Consider the following 24,081-nt stretch of genomic DNA (forward strand, 5'->3'; position numbering starts at 1 on the left):
TCAATGCTTGGTCTTATGCATTTATCTGTGCAAATATTTATATCCGTTAACGCCCGCACATTTTAATCGAGCATATTTGTTTTATGGAAGATTTGCGCATTTCAAGTGCACCGCAACAACAATAAAAGTATGTAGCAAAAATTGCAAAGCAATGGCCGTGGATAGAAGCGCAAATGCAGGCCAGTTCGCTTTGGTGACATTGTCGCGGAGGCTTTGTCGATTTGATTGCATTTCTAATGATTTTAGTGCGCTACAGCTTTTAAACGGCAACAGTCGGTCGTTGGGTCGCGCACATAACAGCTAATGCGCCAAAAGTGGGAGTTTTTCGATGCTAGAGTCGTTACTTGCGATTGAGTATTCATTTTTTCCACCTAGCTTGTAGAAATTTATTGCAAAAAGTGTAAAAGTGTTCAAGCGTTTAAAGCAGTGAAAGTCGTTTTGGCACGCTTTAAAATTGCTAAAGTATAGTTAAAGCGTGAAAAGGCGAGGAAGTGAATTGTGAAAAAGTAAAAGAAATATCGCTTAGGCAAAGTAATCAAAGCGAAGTCCATGCAAAGCCAATTATTTGCGATCTTTAAGTCTTTGTATTGGTTCGAAGAAAAAGGCAGGTAAATCAAAATCAACAAAAATCGGAAAAATTCAACCAAAAATCATTCACCGAATTATACTTGAGCGAGGAAAGGTAAGGAAGCGCTTCAAGTTTAATTTCTGCTTCACTTATTTTGTTTATACTTTAAGACATAAAAATTACAAGATTTTTATTCCTCTAAACATAAATCTGAGACAGATATACAGGTATTTTAGTTAATCTAATTTTAAGGTTATGCTGGTATACCCGGTCGCGCTTCGTTGTAGCTCAATAAAGTTAGCGGTAAAAGATTTCTGTTCCTATGAGCCAAATCGGACCAAAGTACGATTTTTTAGAGTTATATCGACCATAGGTGGTGCTATGGGGAAATATTGCCATTTTCTTCTATGTGGCTTGAAGATAAACTTATTCTCTGAGTTTGAACTCAATCGGCTGTTTGTTTTTTCAGTTTTCCTCTAAAAAATAAATTTTATTATATTTCAAACGTCTCAAATAAATATTTGCTGTGCATCTGTCAAGTATTTGGCTGGGGTAGAGGTGTTTAATTGTTGTAGCCTCCTCCAATTGTCAGCAAATTCTACAGAAATCGTCGGCGTTAACCCAAGTAGTACCCAGTTAAAAGTGAAAAATTTCTCATTCTGAAGATTGAATAGCGCAATACGTGTAAATTATAGACAGACAAAGTTGCTGAGCGTTCGCAAGTTGCTCTTTACGCTCTGCAATTGTGGATAGCTTTTCATTTATTAAAAGTGCTCAAGTTTATGAAGAGATGCGTGGTGTCTCATTTTTTTCATTGATAGGAAGAGCCGTGTCATGGTGATGTAGATCGTGGGTTTTAAAATTTCCAATACCTGGAACACAGACGATGTGAGTACAAAATGTTTCAGCCACCTCGCTCAGAGAAGGGCCTTTTTTGAAATCAGCTACGTAATTTCCAGGGACTTGGTAGCCGATTGGTCTGAAAATGTATATTTTATGTTTCCGAATTATATCGAATGTAGTAGTGATGTGGGCTCAAAGTTAGCCTTTAGCTCGGGCTGAAGCGAGCATAATGAGCAGTTGAGGAAGATATGCTAAACACCTCCCTCGATATACCCAGTAAACTTTGTCCCATTTCTCTTTAAACAGGTAGTCTTCAAAGTGGATGCATCGGGTTAGCATGGTCATGGTTTTTAATCCGAATTTAAAAAATGTTATAAAATATCCATAAAAACCTTTGCAGCCTTAGGGAGAACTTCATGAGATTTTTCTATCACCAGATACGACCGTTATTAGAAAATATTTTTGAAGATTATTTTTTTCTGTTATTCATTACGGCACCGATCTTTTTAATATCAAGTAAGTTTTTCGAAAAATTTAATGAAATGAAAAATTGAAAATCGAGTGATTTTTTTAATCTAATAATGAAGATTTGTAGTTCTACTGCATTTATTCGTTGAAGAACCAACTTCTATAAGAGAGGAAACTGGCGCACGCTAATGATATCGATAACGCCAGTCTAAACAATTGTGCCCATAACTCTTCTTTTTCTTACATCTCTCTCTCATATATTTTAATTACAAAAGAAAGCAAATACATATTAAAGTCATATAAAGAAAAGTCATTGAATTGAGTTTTCGTTTTAGTACTTTCAAGCCTGCTGATAGCTACGAATTCGAGGCACTGAAGAGCTTTAACTATATGAGATACCAGCAACAGAAGGGTGACTCTACTTCGGAGAAATAAAGTACCCACTTACTCAATGAATCAGAATTGCGCTCCAAAAACGCTCTACTTGTATAGAAGGGCTTTATCTTCTGCAAGAGGAACTTTTCGAAAAGTTTCGAAAGTACAGATAATAGACTAATTGGCCGGTATGAGAATGCTTGGCTTAAGGGGGGAGCCTGGTTTATGAGGTCTAAAAATTGCATCTCTTTGCGATTTGTTTTTTAAGGAAAAAATTAATTTAGCACTGTAAAGTTTTTTCTATCTTCTAATGAACATTTAAAAAGTATAAAAAATTTTTGTACTGGTTAAAATAAGTTGAAAAAAATGTTTAACATAAAAATTTGTAGAGCGCTGCAACGCTGGAGTTTAAAACTGGCGTACAAGATACAGCTCGTAATTATTATCTAAAGCAAAAAATTCAAATGGATTTCTAATTATCATGATTTTTTATTCTAGATTAACTAAGAAAACTGAGAAAAATTCAAAAATTTCAACTTTTTGGAGGTTTTAAAGAAAAAAATGCCTTTCTATAAAAAAAAATTCACTTCAACTGGTATAAAAATCTTGAAAAATTTTTTTTTATCTATTTTGTTAGTTCAAATAGAAGAGAATTTAATATTGAAGGGAACAAGCTATAATTCATTTCAGAAGGTTCATTAGTTTTTTTTTCATTCATGTACACCAATTCAAAGCAATCATAAAAATGAAAAGTCGAGAAAAGAAGATAAAGTTTGTACTATAGCTGTCCGGTCACAGCGTAACTACCTAACGCTCGCCTACCTTTGGCTTTGTATCTACGGAAATATTGAGAATTAGGCTCTGTAACTTTGTGTGAATATTCTGAAATATATAAGGAATCGCTTAAAACGAAAAAAAAATAGATTTTTTTGACCTTATAAACCAGGCTCCTCCCTTAATTCTTATGTCTTTGCCAGGTTTACCAATCATATGCAGTGATTTGAGATAATTAAATGAAGCACATGGTGCAACATTCGCTGGAGTCAACGTGGGGCTAAGACCTAGTAAATAATTTGTTTTCTCCTTGTTCACTCCTCACGGGTGCGTAGGGCCTCGACAAATCTTGTCTTGAGTTGGTTTCGTTAATCTATTTGATTTCTGACAGGGTAGGTGATTAGCCTGTCGCTACCGGTCCTAAGTGGTGGAAGTGCCCACCTGTCGTTGCTTAGGAACAAGGAATAGGCATTAAGCATAGGAACAACAAAGTAAAGAAATAGTTTACGCCAATTAGCATAAATTTTTCCGTGAGACAACTAAATTTGTTAACTCGTAGTTCTGAAGTCTTCCAAAACCGCTTAGTCAATAAAAGCGGCAATTTATCGGAAGATTACACACTTCATCTGACCTTAATTTGAGGTATTTACCATACTTATATATTAAGCGCCAGCATATAATGCCAGTGGCTACAAGGTTAAGAAAGGCACTTGTTTATTTTGATTATCGCTCTTCCGTATTGCAAAAAACTACATTCATCCACTTGTACTTTGTAGCTAACGCCCGTGTATTTATATTATATTTTTTTACACTCTAAGTAAATGCTGACAGTACACAGTGACAATTTAATTTAATGAATTCACTTTATTTAAACATTTCATCAGCACCTTAACAATGACGTCACAAACAACAAAGCACTATCATTTGAGAATTTACAACCAATCAACCGGAGGTGTGATGGGGAGGTGATAAATGAAAGCATCACTCATTCTATGCGGTCATGCTTACATACATGCCTTTGTGTGCATGTGCCTACGTAAATGTTGCAGACCAAATGTATGTAAATAGAGGGCGCGTTTGATTGGTTGCCATGAGCAGTGGGCGATAGCGCTAACGTGGCTGATGAATGGACTTCGTTTTCTTTGATGTAGGTAAAAAAAGCTCACTCAAATGAAACAAACGAAGCGCACTATTCATTAGATGCACATTAAATTTAGTAAATTGTACTCAAAATAAACCAAAAAAATTGTTTTTCTTCCTAAAAACAAAAAAAAAGTTCATTGCAGCCTCTTATGGTATAGCTGGCGACTACATGCTGTAGTTCACACTGGCTAAACAATTCACTTAAGTTGACCATGGCCATGACTTTCTTTTTACGATAATTATGCATTTTTTGTGTGAATGTATGTGTTTGGCGCCTTTTTGTGGCACTATTTTGGGTACAAACAATAATAGAGAGCCAGCGTAAAAAATAAACTAAGGAACATCTTTGTAAATCGCTGCAATGCTATGGCGTGCGCTCTAATGCGTACACGCTTAGACTTTGGCCAAAGCCATTACGTGGACCCGCCAGTGCGATTTGTGTGGCGTGCGAAGGACGTGTGCGCAGAGTGAATTTGGCTAATGGCAGCAAGTGCAATTTAAATGTTATTACATAAATAAAACGCAAGTCAACAGACCGTAAAGGAAATGAAATGAATTAAATTAAATTAGCTTTAACTTTTCTTAAGAGAAGAATTTTACATGCTTTGTCGAAGGTAATTTACAATCAAAAATTGTATTTAGATGCAGAACTGTTGATGTGGAGTGGTAGCGTAGTGACGTAGTGGTGTGGTTTAGTGTGTTGTGACGTGCCTGGTTCGGTGGCGTATGAGTGATATTTGTCATTGGACATGAATACACGAACGAAAGAAATTGAACGAAGTTAAATAAAATCCAAAAACAACAAAATTTAAAAGGATTAAATAAACTGAACAAATATAAAGTACAAAAAAAAAGAATAAATATAAAGTAAAATAAAAAAAATTAATATAAGTAAAAACAAATATAAAAAAATGCAAAAGTATATAAAATAAAGTTAAATTAAATTAAATTAAATTGAACTAAATTAAATTAAAATAAAATAAAGTAAATTAAATTAAATTAAATTAAGTTATGAAAAACAAAAAAAAAATTAAACTGAAAGAAATAAAATAAAATTTAACTAAATTAAGAACACAACAAAAATTTAAAAAGATTAAAGAATATAAGATGAAAATAATATAAAATAAAAAAGAAGTAAGAAACAAAATTAACAAACTATAATTAAATAGAAAAAAAATTTGAAAACTAATAAGCTAAAAGTTTGAAAACTTAAAATAAAAAAAAAAGAAATAAAAAAATAAAAAAGACTTAAAAACTAAAATTACAAAATTATTAAAATAAAATAAAATAAAGTAATCTGAACGCGGCCGCCGTAGCCGAATTGCTTGGTGTGTGACTACCATTCGGAAATGAATTATTTAAAACATTTAAGCTCAAAGTATTGAAAAGTTAAGAAAAGCGTTGTTGGATTTAAATTTAAATTGATTTAATAAATAAAAACCAAATAAAAAAATTATAAATAAATTGAAAAAAGCTAAAAACTTAAACTTAAAATTTGGAATCTAAAATAAAAAATAAAATAAAATAAAAAAATGATTAAAATGAAATAAAATAAAGTAAACTGAATTTAATGAAAGAAAATAAATTATTTAAAACAATCAAGTAAGAAGTAATGAAAAATTAAGAAAATATTTATGTTTCATATAAATTAAAAGAGAAAATTAAAAGAAATATTAAAAGAAAGTAAAATAAAAGTAAAGTTAAACTAAATTAAATTATAAAATAAATAAAAAATAAAATAATCAAACTGTAAGAAATAAAATTAAATTAATTGAAATAAAATAACATTAAACCAAATAAAAAAATTCAATTAAATTAAAAAACAACAAAAATTTAAAAAGGTTAAAAAATATAAAATAAAATATAAAAAATTAAAAAAAGTAAAATAGAAAAAAAAAAAATTAACTAGAAACACCCACCTCTTCGGTGGCGAAAGTGCTTGCTAAGACCAAAACCGTCATAGAGACACCACCGCATCCCCTTGTGGCTTCTACTTCCTCCAAAACCGACTCGGCTACACTAAAGGGAAATCGACTGAAACGGCACTTCACTCACTGGTGCAAACAATGGAAACTTCCCTTCACAATAAGGAGTACTCTCTTGTCGCATTTATGGACATAGAAGGTGCTTTTAATAATATTGAACCCAAAGCTATTTTGTCGGAAATTGCAAAATTGGGTATTAATTACTCCATCCGGAAGATAATCAAACAAATGCTCCCAAATAGAATAATAACTTCAGAGCTTGGGTTAAGCCGCATGAGAATATACGCCGTCAAAGACACTCCTCAAGGCGGAGTACTTTCACCCCTTCTCTGGAATCTCGCTGTAAACAGTTTGCTTCGGAATCTCGAAAAAGCAGGCTGCAAGGTTGTAGCCTATGCAGTTGATATTGCTCTCTGCGTGGCAGGCAAACACCTGAATACCCTCACTGAGCTCATGCAACGCTCAATCAATATTCTGTCAAAATGATGCACCGAATGCGGACTAAATGCGAATCCAGCAAAGACAGATCTTGTTCTCTTCAATAGGAAACAACAATCTCCTCCACTGCACACAATAACCTTAAAAGGGGAATCATTACTCCTATCTGATTCAGCTAAATATCTAGGAGTTATTCTAGATAGAAAGTTGAGTTGGAAATTGAACATCGAAAACAGATGTAAAAAAGCTTTCATAGCTCTTTATACTTGTAAGAAAGCTATAGGCAAAACCTGGGGTTTTTCACCTCGGATCATTTATTGGATATATACCTCGATCATCAAACCGATACTCTTCTACGGTGTGGTTGTATGGTGGACAGCACTCGAAACACGGTGTAGAGTAGCCACAATTGATAGAGTCCAAAGAACAGCCTGCTTCCTGATAACAGGATGCCTAAGTACAACACCTACTAAGGCTCTAAACACGTTGCTTCACTTGTTCCCTATCGATCTGGCTGGCAAAGCGATTGCGGCGAAAGCAGCGACACGCATGAATGCTATATCGAAATGGAAAAAGTATCTTGGCCTTTCGGCCATACTGAACAGGAACACTGTTATCTCTTCCGACATAGACTATCATGTAAGTCTTCCATCACCACCCTTGCTATTTTCCTGTTCACTCCCAATCAGGAAAGAATGGAAGACAAATCTTACCGAAATCGATGGCCCTCTGATTATATATACAGATGGTTCAAAACAAGACGGCGAAGTGGGATTTGGAATCTTTTCCAATTCCCCTCACATCAATCTATCATTTAGATTACCCGACTACTGTAGTGTATTCCAAGCGGAAGTATGCCCTATCTGGTATGCTGCGAAAACTCTCTTGGAAAATAGAATATCACTAGAGGATATCCGCTTTTTCACTGACAGTCAACCGGCCGTTCGAGCACTCAGCTCCTCTCATACCCACTCAGATGTGGTTCGATTCTGTCTCTTATCTCTTAACGAGATAAGTGTTCAGAATTCTGTCCAAGTTATCTGGATACCGGGTCACAGTGGATTCGAAGGTAACTGCAAAGCTGATGAGCTGGAGCTGCGCGAGAACTGGAGCTGCGCAATCAAATATTAGTAACTTACCCACAATCCACATTCCGCTCTCAACATGTAAAATGATCACTGATCGAGAATTTCTCAGCATTGCTGATCGGAGGTGGCGAGTGGAAACTACTTGCGTTACGACCAGACAAATCTGGCCATCCTACAATCGAAACACGAACTAAGGCATATAATATCTCTTATCACCGGCCACTGCCTTTTGGGCACTCACGCACGTCGGCTCGGGGTTCCTCAAAACGACCTGTACAGATACTGCGAGGACGAAGATGAGGAAGTATCGAGCAGACATTTGCTGTGCAGTTGTCCCGGCCTAGCCAGAAGTCGACTCGCTCTTCTTGACTCTCCAACAATTGACAATCTTTCAGTACTCTCGGACCTGAAAATCGAATCTCTTATTAAATTCTCAAAACGAATTAATATTTTGGACCAAAATCTATAATAAAAATCTCGGTTAGGTGGGAAAATCATATCATATATTATAATTTGCTCTAGGGCAACACAACGGACGCAACATGCGGTCTATGTGGCACTCCGTTGCGGGGTCACCCTTAAACCAACCCAACCAACCCAACCAACACAACTAGAAACAAAAAAATTAATTAAAAATAATAATTAAAAGAAATATTAAAAAGCATAAAATAAATTAAATTAAAGTTAAACTAAATTAAACCATGAAAAAATAAAAAATAAAATAAATCATACTAAAAGAAGTAAAATAAAATTAAACTAAATAAAGTAAAATAAAATTAAAAAACAGCAAAAATGTAAAAAGAGTAAAAAAATATAAAAAAAGAAAATAAAGAAAAAAAAACAAAAAAAATCTAAAATGAAAATTAAATATTATAGAAAAAAATTAAATAGAAAACAACTAAAACAAAAAAGTATTAAAATAAACTAAAGTAAACCGGAGCGAGAGAAAATAAAATAAAATTTAATTTAATAAATGAAAATAAATTCTTACAATAAAAAAAATTAAGTACGAAAAATTTCGAAAAAAATTATGTTTGATATAAACTGAAAGAAATAATTAACAAAGAAAAACAATTTTAAATAAAAGAAAGTAAATTAAAATAAAGTAAAGTGAAATTTATTTATTTATTTTTTATTATTATTTTTTAGTCTATGAGCACAAGTTTCTTACAGGCTAATTATGTATAACGAAAAGTTGAATAACCATCGGACATGAAACAACTGATTATGTTAAATTTTCTAAGAACCACGCAGCTACAAAGCATTATGCGCTTCTTTCAGTGTCTTTCCAGCTTGAATTTTCAAAAAAAATTGCTTCAAATTACCCATACGCCATGTCGGACCAGTATTAAAATTGCTGTTATCGCTAACTATGCTTATTTGTAATTAGTGAATACTCTTAATGCGAATTTATTGTGTATATTTTATTTGTTTTACTTCAATTTAAGTAAATAAAATTTTTACAAAATGTTGCTCATACGCCAAGCCAACGACAACGAAAGACCTCATACCTCAAGGCAGACATTAGGCAAGCTGAACGAGCTGGGATGGGAGCTAATGCCGCATCCACCATACTCTTCGGATATTGCACCTTGTGATTATCACCTTTTCCGTGGACTCTAATCCCATATGAATAACAAGAACTACTCCTCAAAAAAGCTATAAAAAGGGATATCGAAGCGTATTTTGGCTTCAAGGACAAAAAATTGTTTGAGCAGGGAATTAAAAATTTGCCTAAACATTGGGAAGACATTGTAAGTAATGAAGGAACATATCTTATTGATTGTTAAATACTTTAAATATCTTTTTTATTAATTTTAAAACCACCTTTAAAAAACGCACGAACTTATGGAGTGATCTGGTACTTAGTTTTAGCTGACTTTACTGTACTTGAGATTCATAGGTATGTTCTGAAAGGAAAAGCTGCTTAAAACTTTCCAAGCTGTTTAATAAAACTATATATTATAATAAATGCAGCTTTTTTATTCTCACTGACCCAAATATGTTCCACCTTTGTTTGGGTTTATTTAGCAAAAAATAGAGGAAAACCTTTGTTTAGCACAGAAAATGTGATGTAAGCTCTTCAAATTTCTTCAGATAAAAGGCTTCACTATGAGAGACGGATAAATGATTGGCATAACACTTAAGGCATAGAATCATTTGAAGTTTGCTTCTAGACGTCAGCCATATGCTGCTTTTTCTCCGGTGGATTCTGTTAAGGGGGGAAGCTGGTCTAGAGCGCAAAAAATGGGCATATTTTATGAATTTATTTTGACTCAACAAAGGAATCAATCGAAAATCTGTGAAATAGGTTTAATAATATAGCTTTCATGGTACAAATACAAAATTTTTCGTCTGAATTAATTTCAAAATGGCCGCTGTCCAGCAGTTCTCCTAAGGCGCCTTTTTTTCTAGTGGGTCCATTGCCGAAGACGTAAACTCCTTAATTTTTGTCCTGGATCAAAAAATAAAATTTTTTTAGTTTCTATATAACAACAGAAAGAGACGTACGTAGGATTTTTTCGATATTTTGTTTTTTCGCGAAATGGTGCACGTTTGAACAAAAAGTTACAATTTTCACTATAAAGAACGACATAAAATTGTTGATTAAAAAAAAACCTATGTAATATAAATAAAAAATTCTACGTACGTCTCCGGAGAAAGGTATTTCGAATGTATTGTCAAAATTTCGTAAGAATCGGTAAAGATTTGTTCGAGTTATCTCTTCGGCCAGTTTAAAAAAAGTGATTTCGAGAAAAACGCGTTTAAAGTTGTAAGTAGCGTTCGGGGCATACCTGCGAGGCACTGCCGTCGAATGAAAAATTTGGGCATTTAGACATTTTTGCTGGCATCCCTCATTTGGTATATTATTTCTAAGACCCTAAAGCACCTTTTAAGACAAAAAAAAATTTTTTCGATTTTTTCAAAATTCTAGACCAGCTTCCCCCCTTAATAAAGAGCATTTTGATTAAGCCTGTGGATCTTTCCATGGATAGCTTTTATTCGGGCAACCTTCAAATCGACTTTGTATGTCTGGATATCGGATAGTCTTATCTCAGACAAATATAATGAGGTCTCGTTGTTTCATTAGCTTCCTCTTCGATCACTTAAATTATTAAATAATAAATAAGAAGCAACAGCTAAATAATCACTACCATTTATCTTAATATAAGGTCGAGTTTACCTCAACTTTGTCTTAGCCTTATTGTTCAACATTGCTCTCTGGTTCTCTTCTAGTCACTGACACAACATATTTACTAATTCATTTGCAAACAAATTAGAATTACATCTACTTACGAATACTGGCATCTGTATGTAGCATAAGTGCTAATATTTCATATACAAATTTCGCAGTTTTGACGTTAACTCCGCATACGTACATACAATTTTGCGAGAATCTATTCCATACACATACATATAAAAAAATTTAAGCATATGAATATATATGTGAAGGCGTGCAGGTACCGAAAACTTACTGAATACTGTCACAATGGCCGACTGTGGGGTCCAACACGTTTTTCGAACGTTAGTGAGCTCAGCAGCCGGTAGAGGGTGTGAGAGGTAGAGCAATCAATCGACACGTGCCGGCATCTAACTGTGTAGCTATTGTGACTGTTTATTCGTCGTGCTCTTTTGTGTTTTCATTCGCCAAAATATATATTATATGTAAATATGTACACATACATTTAAAAGAATATATCATTAACTAACATCTGTTTTCGTGAGCGTGGCATGAAACCATAAAAAAGTTCATTTATATTTTGCAGACACGAAGTAAAATTAATCGAGAAAACGCGCGGAAAGTTAGATGGAATACGAGTGGCAAGTGAAGAGTGGAAAATAAATAAATTTTAGTTTGTTTTATTCTATGCAATTTTTTGCTCTGATAAGATTTTTTTTTTTACTTTGGCTCTTTGCGCAAATATGAAAGTATTTAGTGTGTTTTAATTTTTTCCAAAATTATTCCTAGATTAAAATAATATTGAATTATAATTCAATTATTCTATTAAAATAATTGGCGTGTGCATTCGTTGTTAGGTCTTTGATCAAGCTGATTCTCTCGTTCGTGATTTGCGTATTGATGGCGTCCCCCAAATGGAGGTGTCTATAAATGGAGGTCTATAATTTAATAAATACAACTTAACCCTATCAAATCCATGGCTAAAGAATTTGCGAAAATTTAAATATTTTTTTAAATAGTATTTTTTTGTGCGACTAAAGCATGATTAGACTCTTAATATGGTATGCCCCATGCTTTTCTTAATTTTTTACGATTAGTAAAATTAAGAGATAAAAATTCACACAAAACTTCACTTTTTCCAAAATTATAAAATTCAGATGTAATTTTTTTGCAATACTTCACATCAAGAGAAACACTTAGTCCCAATTTATATTTATACAATATATATCAATTTCAGTGCTTTATTTTCACGAATCGTAAGATGATCATTAGAATGCCAAAAAATGTGATCGAAATAAGGTATTTCAAATAAAGAAACCCACAATCGACTAATATTGGCTACACTTTCCTATATTACATGCAAACGAATATATCACAAATTCAACCAACATTCACAATCGAAGCATCAGGGTCGCAAAGGGTTAAAAGAGTCTCTGAATATTTTTTATCACATTCTTCGTCATTTTTATGTTTGTTTACATAAATAAAAAACACTCTTCTCATGGATCGACATACAACTGACATACATAAACGAAATGAAGGAAACATGCAGTCTAGTCTACCGCTTATTGTTCTGAAGAGTCTTATTACCTGTTGGCTTTGCAGCTAAAGTAGTTCCTATTCTATTTATTTTCAACTAAAAGTTATTATTGTATCTTGAACATGGCGAAGTCTTACAAAATGTCAATTATCAGCCTTTGCATCAACATCACACCAGTTAATAAGCTAGTCAGTATCTGCATCATTTTTATACCAGTTAGTGAATTAGTTCATAATGGGCCAAGAACAAAAAAAGTGGATAAATTAGTCCACTAACATATAAATAATCGTCTAAATATTACTTCTTCCATTCTTAATATTGGAAACATTATTATCTATAGGCGTATAAGAATATTTGTTTTGCATACATCTCCAATTGACCACTTTGCAATTATAGTCACTCTGAAACTAATATGAGTTCTCCCGTCAAATACTAGTTCATGGAACTATTTTTTTATTTACAGCAATAGTAGAATATTTTGTTTTTGTATACGGCTCTAACTGACCTTCTTGCTACTAGTACAATTTTAGTGACACCGAATCCAGTACGACCACGTCATAAAACTAAATGGTTTGGCTATCTACTTTTCTTACTTACAGCAATAGTAAATTTTGCATACGCCTCTAACTGACCTTTTTGCTACTAGTGCAATTGTAGTCATTCTGGTACTAGTACAACTTCTTCCATCAAATACCAGTTCATGAACTCTAGCTCATGGAACTGAATAGTTTCGCTCTCTACTTTTCTTATTTATAGTAATAGAACATATTTGTTTTTTCGTACACCTCGTATTTTTCAACAGGCGCAATTCTAGTCACTTTTGAAGTAATGTGCGTTTTTCCATCAAATATTATACTATGTAGTTAGTGAACTAGACTTATATATATTTTTTTTAATTCTCAGTGATTTTTTATAGGAATACTTTTTATCGAAAACCAAAGTTCCCAACTTTCTTCTAGATTTATATTATAAAAAATCGGCAAAGCTTCATCAAAATTTCAAACTTTTTCATTTCAAGTTAAAAAAAAATGTTTGACATGCAGTTGTATTTTTTTTATCCTAATTCACTCCGCTCGGGAGCATAGGACCTCGACAAGATTCTTCCATCATACACAGTTCTGGCCTGTTGTTTTTGCGCCGTCCCATGTGATGACGTTCTCCAAGTAATCTTTGGCCGATCGCGACTTCTACTTCCTAGCGGGTGGCAGTCCATTCTCGTGATGCTATCTGGTGGTTTTCTCACCATGTGATTTATCATTTGCCACTTTCTGCGCGTTTGTCATAGGATGTTATAGGATGGGTTCTTCATTCGTTGATCTCCACAGCGCGTCGTAGCTGATGGTGTTCGCCCAGAATATTTTACAGATGATGCGGAGACATTTGTTGACGAAAGATTGTAGCTTCCGTTAGAGACCAGCCATATTTCACTTTCGTACCACACATGAAACCTGGAGATTTGCGAATTCATCCATACTGCCTGCGCCCGAACGCCGCCCTTGCTTTTTTTACTCTTCAGTTGTATAGCCCATTCAAATTTTAGTACAAGAAAGTGCAAGTTTAAAGTATAATATTCCCCTTGCCTGACGGTCTTGTGCATTTTTTTCCATGTAACGAATGCATGAAAATTTTTTTTATAATTGTTTATAAATCTTCTACAAAGCTTTGATTATATGATATTTGTTGTAGAATAAACTATATAAAAAAAAATTATGAAATTTAAAAAATAAAAGAAAAAAAGTCGCATTTCTATTATTTTGGAGACAGGAGTATACAGTAAACTCTTTACAAAAAGTGTAAAAAAGTTAGTAATATGTTATAGGAGAGTTAACGGGTTATGGAAGGGTTGTCCGCTCAAGGGCAAAAAATAAAAAAAAAATTCTTGAGGATTTGCGGTATGTACTGAAAAAAGTGTCCGCTTAAGAGAGGTGTTCGTTAGGAGAGAGTGCTGTATATACCCATAATATTAGTGTACATTTTAACAATATTTATTTGTACTTTGCATATCCGAATTTCACAGGCCCGTAACCATTTTGAGTAGGGAATATTATCATTATTGAAAAGCGAAGTATCCAGCAGGCTGTACAATTTCCTTATCTGCCAATATAAAACTTACTACTCATGGAGATACACAGCTTGCCATCGGCAGTATAAAATTTAATAGTCTATCATTTGCAGACTGAAATCAAAGCACATACCACACCTTGTTTGTAATTATACTTTATGCTTACATACATACATACATCACCATGTAGGTATGTATGTTTCACTGCCTTGCCCTCGCTAAATGCTAATAGCGGAAAGCAACTATTTACTTATTCGTCTAGCGAGTGCGACTCTACTCAGCAGCACTGATAACGTTTGAAAGTCGACAGCATAATAAATAAATATAATAGATACACCTGTGTGTACAATAATAGCAGCGTGACATATTGCAAAGTTTTGAAATTTTTTTAATTTTTATGTTGATATAAATAATATATCACAAATTTGGCATCACCTATAGTATAAATGTCTATTCATTGTATTACACATTTTCACTTCCTCTTGAAATCAATAAACGAGAACACGTCGAATCAAGACTCTGCGTTTTACTACATGTTTTGAACATATTATATTTTTTTTTTATTTTAGTCTTTTTTTATATTAATAAAAATATAGCTCATACTATAATGAAAGTTTAAAACTGTGTATAAAATTGAAAAAATTCAACAAATTTTCATCAATGTTTCAAAAATTTGTTTGAATTTCGAGAAAAATTGTAGGTACGTCGTTTTGTAGTCCATTGAATTTTGGTATAATAAGTTTAAAGTGGCTCAAAATTGGCATTGGTTTTTCATATTTTTTTTTGTTGACGGTGTTATGCATTTTCTTTCCTATGGAGAAACTGCTCAATATGGCCAGCAGAAAAAATTGTCAGAAATCGGCCCAATTTTCTAGTCATTTCAAACTTACACTTTATTATACCAAAATTCAATGTGCCATAAAACTGCTAACTCAAAACTTTTCTAAAAACTCTAACTAAATCTTATAGTGAGTTATGCCATTTCTATCAGATATAACCGTACCCGCTAGCGGCGAGTCTTGCTCGATAACTTTGTTGTTGCTTTCACATATAAATTTTTCATCAAGTGGGAGAGCGGAGAGATAGCAAAGCAGAGAAGTGGCGAATCAAAGGCGCTTATTAGATGTTTTTTCTTGTATTATAGGCTACCTATAAAGAGTGATTTTTTAAGAGCTATAGGAAAGTTTTTCAAAAAACACACGTAAAATTCAGAAAAATGCATGAAATTTTTATTTAAATCGATAGTACGGTCCATATAATTTAATGTTTGAAGATTATTTCATGCAAATGTTGACCGCGATTGCGCTTCAAATGGTCCATCCGCTTAGTCCAATTGTGGCATATTCTTTCCAATGTTTCGGCCGGTATCTCACATATAAATGCTTTAATGTTGTCTTCCAATGCGTTAATTGAAGCAGGCTTGTCTGAATATCATGAGCTTTAACATAGCCCCACAAAAAATAATCTAAAGGCGTTATATCGCACGATCTGGGTGGCCAATTGACAGGTCCCGAGCGTGAAATAAAATGTTCACCGAACTCGCCTCTCAACAAGTCCATTGTTACGCGTGCTGTGTGGCATGTGACACCGTCTTGCTGAAACCACATGTTATGCAAGTCAAGCTCTTGCATTTTGGGCAAAAAAAAGTTGGATATCATTTCACGGTAGCGCTCACCGTTCACAGTTACGTAACGATTCGCAGCATCTTTGAAGAAGTACGATACAGCCTATAAACCGTACCAAACTGTGACCTCTTCTGGATACATTGGTAGCTCTTGCAATTCTTCTGGCTGATCTTCACTCCAAAATCGACAATTCTGCTTATTTACGTACCCATTGATCCAAAAATGAGCTTCGTCGCTGAACACAATTTTTCGATAAAAAAGTGGATCTTCGGCCAACTTTCCAAGAACCCATTCACCAAAAATTCTGCGTTGCGGTAGGTCGTTCGGCTTCAATTCTTGCATCAGCTGTATTTTGAAAGGTTTCACACCTAAATCCTTTGGAAAATTTTCCACGTTGTCGAGTAACAGAGGCCCAATTGCTGGGAACGGCGACGAATCAATAATTGATGGTCATCATTAACACTGGCGATACAGCTGCGATATTTTCTTCAGTTCGCACTCTACGTAAGCGTGTTGGTGGTTTGACGTCCAATAATGTAAGTTTGGTTCTTTAGTCACAATAGCTCGAATAGCCGCTTCGGTGGGTCGATTAATCTGACCACAAAATGGAAGAAGCGCGCGTTTCTTAATAGAACACGCATTTTTATAATAAAATTCAATGATTTGCAAGCGTTGTTCGTTTGTAAGACGATTCATGGTTAAATTATAGGCCAAACAGAAGAAGTTTGAGAGTGAAACAAAACACGAAACGTGCGTCAGCTGTTTAAACCAACTGTTTAAAAAGATAAAAGCCAAAAAATCACCCGTTATTTGTATGAAAAAAAAAAAAACAAATTATAAAAAAAAAATTTGCCAAAACTTTGCAATATGCCGTATTGCTATTATAATATTATGAGCACAAGTTTATATATTTTGAATAAACATATGGTGTGTATGCCCAACTGTGTATTTGGAATTATACATATAAATATATACATATATGTGTGTTTCAACGTTCTTTTTGCATTTTTTCTTTTCATAATATTTATCAAACAGAAGCTACTGACTCTGTTTTTGTACTTCCTGCATAACATGGAATATGCGCATCTATGTATTTGTTGTTGATAGAAATGGAAAGTTGAGTTGGTACATACGGACGTACTGAATTTAATCATAAGGAAAAAATTTGCCGCAACATGATTTGACATATTTTTGAATGCAAAACTTAATACGCAATAGAAACGCGAAATTATAAACAAAAATATTTTTGCTAACACAAACATTTCTGCTGACTTTGGACGAAGAAGCAATAATGTCGATTTTCTAATAATTTTCTACGTATTTTCGCTTTCAATGTGGCGTTTGTGGAATTAGCAAAACATTTTCGTCTTTGCAGAAATGAGTAGATCTGTTCATGGTTGTCACAAATTATCAAGTTTTGGTGTTCATGTATTCAAAAAACTTGCAAAGTAGGGGAAAGTGAGAGAGCAAATTCACATTTCATTTTGAGGGGAAGTTTTTACTGCATAATTTTCACATGCACAGACCTAATGTGTGACTGAATTTTACTATACTGAATAAACTGTATTTACCTGATGAAAATTGCGGGATTAGGATTGATGGAAAAATTAGTCGGTTTGTAGTTTGAACACGATTTGTAAGCTGATAAAAACTCTGGGAGCCTGCTTTAGAGGCTTAAAAAAATCGATTTTTTCGTGGATTTTTTTGGAAAGGAAAGAAATATTCGATTAAAACGAAACTTTCTCGTTTTATTGTTATATATTTCAACAGTCTTCTCAAATTTGTTCATTAAAATATATATCATATTATGCCTGGTTCAAGCATTTTGCCGAGGCGCCTCGAGTGTGCATGTGTCGTGCGGCGGGAAAGATGCAGGTCGCAATTTTCATCTGAAACCAAAAACCCAAAAAGTTTTTATTTTAGTATAGTATAGCTTCTAGTTAAACCAAGAAAATTAAGCAAAAAGTGAGAGATTCAACAATTTTTCGCTAATTAAAGAAAAAATAATAATTTTTTTGGAAAAATAAATTCATTTTAGATTGTTTAAAAAGTGGGTTAATCAGAACTTTTTCACAATTTTCATAATTTCTTTTGTAACTCCGAAAATATTTTGAATTTGCTTCTGAAATTTTGAGGACACATTCTTGGATAGTTTAGGAATACGGCTCTGCTTTGTTAGATTTTCTATTATTGCTATTCAAGGGGAAGCAATTGAAAATATGTATCGACTGCATTCTTATGGATTATGGCACGACGTTTGGAGTTATGGCGGGCGCAGGAAGTTGTTCACAAGGTGGTTAGTACATTCTATTTTTGGCACTTAATACATCTCTTTTGGAAGAAAACTTGTCACTACTTCTCCAACAGTAGAGCAATCGAGAGATTCAGACACTTTCTTAGGAAGTTCGGTAAGAATTTTCTGCACCGCGGACTCCAAGACTTCAAATGGTACTGGTGCATAATGTCATTTGGGCCGGAACTTCAGATGCTCTGCTGCTTTAAGTGTGAGAACAATGGTCTGGCAATCGGAAGTCTTTGTAATAATTAAAGTCGCAGACTGGGTTATTAGCGAAAGATGGCGCATAATTAAAATCAGGACCAGTAGTGACATCCAAGCTACGTTAAAGACCTTACAAGTTGTTCAGAAATGTAAGTTGGGTCTAAATCTTGTTGCAAGGTGAAATGAGATTCGAGTTTTTGAGGGTGCCGCAACTGTGGTGTTCAAGGCAGCGAACTGGCTATTGACTTTTCTAACTGTGGCTCCTCGGAGACTCTAATTGGTTTGGCTTAGCTTAAAACAAAGCTTAGCCGAAACATTCGCGTACTGCAAAACACTCAGTAATAGATCTCACCAGCACCGTTGATGCAGTATTGACACCTGAAAAATAGCCAAGTGTGTCCTGAAAAGGCTTACCTTAGACAAATTGTTGAGATCAATAAAACAATTGGGAGTATTTGCAAAGCAGTGAATCCCCATTCCATCTATATCCCGGTATACTTGAAATCCTGAGACCATTTCATTCCATTCCAGTGGTACATAAACATAATTTACAAGTGCTTTGTTTTTAAAATTCGGTGGTACAAAAACAAACAAACAGAACAATAGGAAAGCAACAGATAATTTTGACATTAAAACCACCAGGTTAAGTTAGGTAAGGACCCACTTGGACAAACATAAAAAACCCGTTATGATACCATTGTGAGAACAAAAGGGAGAAAGATAGCAAAGGAAATATAGAGAAGAGGGAGTTTTGCCTAGAGGTTATGGAGAAGAAGTCCGAACGATGATTACTCACGGTTGTGTTAAACATTTTATGCCACTGATGAAATTCTTACACCTTCTGACTTGATTTCATTGAAATGAACGAATATCTAAACCTGCTATAACCGCAGGGTAGCAAAAAAATGAGAGCCAAGTTATGTGAAGCTCAGCCCGGCGAGAGCAGAACAGCTGTGGAGGAGATGCTGAGATGATTCCACCTAATTCTTCAGAAAGTTGGAATCATCTCAGTCTCGCAACGTTGATGGCTATCGGGCAATGCCCAGAAAGGAAACCAAAAAATCTGAGAACTGTAACTTTGTTAGCCTTCGAAGCTCTTTCGAGCCTGTTTATCCACATGTGGCCAGAAAGATCTCGCGAGTTCGCACGTTTGTGCACTAATGTTGCGCTCGTTGAGTTGACGCGAAGTCCACCTTACCACTATGTTCTAATAGGCAGTCAAGATCTCAATACTCTCATTTCGCGGGGAAATTAATAGGACTATGAATAAGTTCGTGCGGGTTTTTTTCGAAATTTGAAACTTTATTGACGTAAAATGGTTACAAATTTAATATTCAAAATATTGTCCATCGCTTACTACTACTTTTTCCCATCTTTCTGGCAATTCACGGATTCCCTTTGTGAAAAATTCGGTCGGTTTTGCCGCAATCCACGAATCGATCCATTTTTTGACTTCATCGTAATTACGGAAGTGCTGGTCAGCCAGGCCATGTTGCATCGATCGGAAGAGATAGTAATCGGATGGCGCAAGGTCTGGACTATACGGCGGGTGGGGTAGGACATCCCATTTGAGCGTTTCTAAGTATGTTTTGACCACTTGTGCAACATGTGGCCGAGCATTGTCATGTTGCAAAATAACTTTGTCGTGTCTATCGGCGTATTGCGGCCGTTTTTCTCGCAGTGCTCGGCTCAAACGCATCAATTGTCGTCGGTAGACATCCCCCGTAATCGTTTCATTCGGTTTCAGTAGCTCATAATACACAACACCCAGCTGGTCCCACCAGATACACAGCATAACCTTCAGGCCATGAATATTCTGCGCCGACGTCGATGTTGAAGCATGGCCAGGGTATCCATACGTTGCCCGACGTTTTGGATTGTCGTAATGGACCCACTTTTCATCGCCAGTCACAATTCGATGCAAAAAACCCTTTCTTTTGTGCCGTTGAAGCAGTTGTTCGCATGCCATAAAACGGCGTTCAACGTCTCTTGGCTTCAATTCATACGGCACCCAATGGCCTACCTTTCGGATCATTCCCATGGCTTTTAAACGTTTGGAAATGGTTGATTGATCAACTCCCAAAGTTTTTGCAACCTCTTCTTGCGTTTGAGCCGGATCTTGATCGAGCAATTCCTCCAATTCGGTATCCATGAACTTTGGCGGCGCACCCTCGCGTTCTTCGTCTTCCAAGCCAAAATCACCACTTTTAAAGCGAGCAAACCACTTCTGGCACGTTCGCTCAGATAGAGCATGCTCACCATAAACTTCCACCAAGATACGATGACTTTCGGCTGCTTTTTTCTTCATATTAAAATAATGAAGAAGAATTCCCCGCAAAAACACATTATTTGGCACGAAATTCGACATTTTCAAGTGTGGTAAAAATATTGTTGTTTACGCTTCAAATAAAAAACTTATACTGACGTTTGTGCCTTACGACAGTAGCTCTCCAATGAATGTTTGGAAATGTGGATCGATGGAATAATAATCAAGTTACGCCATCTGTTGTAAAACCGCACGAACTTATTCATAGTCCTATTACTTCGAGACTCCTCTATCTAACTGGCTCATCCGCTTAGCTGCTTCCCAAAGTGCCACTGTGCCTAGGAACCCAAATAAGAGTACATAATATCGAAATATTGGGATGCAGTCAAAAGAGCAACAAGGCATTCTCGGACTAATTTCTATTGCACCATCAATGAGCCAAGCGGCAATTAGGCCGACGGAGTAAAGGTTTACCCGCTTGACTGTAGGTTAGTTTAGGTTGAAGCGGTTGTCCACTGTGGGGACAAACTCAGGCTCATATCGCATTGCGATGCCATCTGTGTACTTTTTAAAGAAGAAGATCCCCGATTTTAAAAGTACTGAGACGTTCCAATTCATTAAAAAATTGTCTGTCTAAAATGGTAAATCTACGACTGGATAGACAATGGCACAGGAGGTGCGAGGTCGTCTCTTCCTCATCTATACAGCTTCTGCAGAAGTCATATGTTTGCATAGTAGCAGCCAATCAACTGCTTATTTGATTGCGGCTACTTCCTCCTGGCAAACACTGCAGGGGACCATAGCCTGAATTTGAGCTCAATAGAGATCTTCGCTAAATATTACTCCACCAGCATTTCAAACCACCAAATCGCCTGAAGAAACGAATCGGCTATTCTACTGAGGTAATGACGCATCGGTAGCTAGGATTGTCCTATTTGCTATATTACATCCTTATCCATCCCCTCTTTCTGTTTTCAGTCAGCAAGGTCATTCATAAAAAACATTTTCTCTTTCGTGTCCGGCAGCTCCGCAAGTCATTGCATATCCACAGCGCACTGATGAAAAATATTTGCCACTACATCTACCATACGAAGAAATAAAAATTAAAAATAATAAAATATTAAATTGCATAACAAATTAAATTTATTTGCATATTTTCACACAATCTTTGACCTTAGCCTTGCGGCAAAAATCTTGCTAAATTCTTAGCATTCCACTAAGGAGAACAGCATTGTGAACTTTGAAAATATGGAAGAAAAATATTACAGTCTGAAAAAAGGAAAAAAAGTATGCGCTAGCGTTAGTCATCGCCGGTTTACATACTTACATCTACACATATAAGAATATATGTGTAAGTATATGAGAATTTTGAAAACAATGCTCTGACACGGAGAATGTGTGGCACTGTAGCGTGACCATCAAGTTGCGTTATAGGAGGTGATTATCGATGTGCACATAAAAAATTCAACAACAACAAATGCCTGAAAAACTATAAAAGCATTTATGGAAAAGTTCAGTGGCAAAAAAATGGCAAGTGGCTGTTTGTGAGGAAATTTGAGCGTTAGTAAAATTAAAAAGGAAATTGTGTCAAATGCTAAAACAAAAAAACAAAAAACAAAAACACAAATTTGAAGAATATTCAAGCATAGAAATTTTTTTTTTCAAACTGCAATGCCAAAGTCAAAGAGCTAATACAGAGCGCAGCATTTTGTGGCAAAGCTTGCAAACGTCCTTGTTTTCGACATTGAATAAATTGTTTTACTTTTATGTGCCTATGTGTGTGCGTGCATTTGTAGTTTACGTGCATGCCCTGCAGGGAAGTTTACTAGTGGGCGAATAGTTGCGCTAAAACCAGTTTCCGTTTTATTAATTTTTTCCATGCAAGCAACTTGGGAACTTGGGAAGTGTCAGTTGTTCCATACATCCGCTTTTGGATAGTTTCGAAGCGCCAAAGAGAGTTCGAATGGTAAATAAGGCTTCTGTAGAGTCAAACCCAAGTCTTTCTTGCCTTGTCAACAGTTGTGGGGCTCTACTGAAAATCGTTTTCTCCATGTATTTATTTTCTTTTTTTTTTTTCCGACTCGAAATGGTTCCAATAACGCGACTCTTCTATTCGGTTTGTTGAACTGATGCCAATCAGAAAAAATGCACCAAAAATATGTCCCTTTATCAACATTGTTAGAATGAGCACCATTACTCTATGTAAGCCTCGGTACAGGTTTTTGGCCTCGTAAGCCTCGTTAAGCCTCGACAGCTCCGTATTTAATATTATAATTTAATTAGCGATTTTTGTGATGAACTCGATTTGCAGCGATCAATTCTTCGACGAATTGCCATGTTTTAACTTTTTTTGTTTTGCATGCAATTTTTGTAAATAGTGCATTCTACAACAAAGGCCATATAATTAAAAACTGCAGGCCTTGCACAAAATTTACAACAATTTTATAACTATCAAAAAAAAAAAAAAAACTAATTAATCAAAGTTTAGTATTAATATTAAAAAAAAAATCATTAAAATTTCAATAAACTTCGAAAAGAAAACAATTATTCAAAATTGTAACAAGTTTAAAAAAAAATACAAAAAATCATCAACATTTAACAAATTTCAAAAAAAAGAATATTCACAAAAACTTTAACAAATTTCAAAAAAAAAGAAAAAAAATGTTCATCAAAATTTTAACATAGAGTGCACTCGCGGTAACTCGAATAGCCGCTAAGTCGAACGACGTGCTAACTCGAACACATTTTTCCCCCTATTGACTTCTTTGTAACTCGAACAATAAAAAAGCGCTATAACTCGAACAAAAAAACAAATTTATTTGTACACACATTCTTTTCAAACATGTACATTTTGTACATAGATACATATGTAATAATATAGTATATGTATATAAATTATATGTATACTAGTGTATTGTCCATATGAATATTTCGGCGTTAATATCCCGTTAGTTTTCTGGGAACAACATCTTGCATTGACCAAATTGCTTTAAATTTGTCATTTGTAGTATATCAGTGCACGTGAGTAATGGATCGTAAAAGAGAGGGCTGAAGTCCTTAACAAAATTAAACGTGGACGTAGTGTTACTTCTCTAGCGAAGGAATATGGGGTAGCCAAGTCCACCATAAGTCTTATAAAAAAGAAAGATAAGGCAATTTATGGCTTGCACTAACGCTACCGGCAACCATAAGCTTAAACTTCTCGTTATTGACAAAGCAAGAAAT

At 34.8% G+C, this 24,081-nt stretch overlaps 1 protein-coding gene across 4 annotated transcripts in view; it reads left to right on the forward strand.

The window, feature by feature from the left end:
• Positions 1–229: 229 nt before the first annotated feature.
• Positions 230–24,081, forward strand: part of LOC128868881 (dentin sialophosphoprotein) — a 143,762-nt gene continuing 119,910 nt past the window's right edge. Inside the window, exons 1-2 of one of the 4 annotated variants that reach the window (XM_054111445.1) lie at positions 230–682; positions 9,131–9,436. The gene's annotated coding sequence lies outside the window, so the exon portion shown is untranslated. Of the gene's footprint in view, positions 683–2,829; positions 4,786–8,724; positions 9,437–24,081 lie in introns of those variants that run through there. The other 3 variants (XM_054111446.1, XM_054111444.1, XM_054111443.1) reach the window with 3 other exon arrangements.

This window comes from Anastrepha ludens, chromosome 6 (assembly GCF_028408465.1).
Source record: "Anastrepha ludens isolate Willacy chromosome 6, idAnaLude1.1, whole genome shotgun sequence".
In the NCBI taxonomy this organism is placed as follows: Eukaryota; Metazoa; Arthropoda; class Insecta; order Diptera; family Tephritidae; genus Anastrepha; species Anastrepha ludens.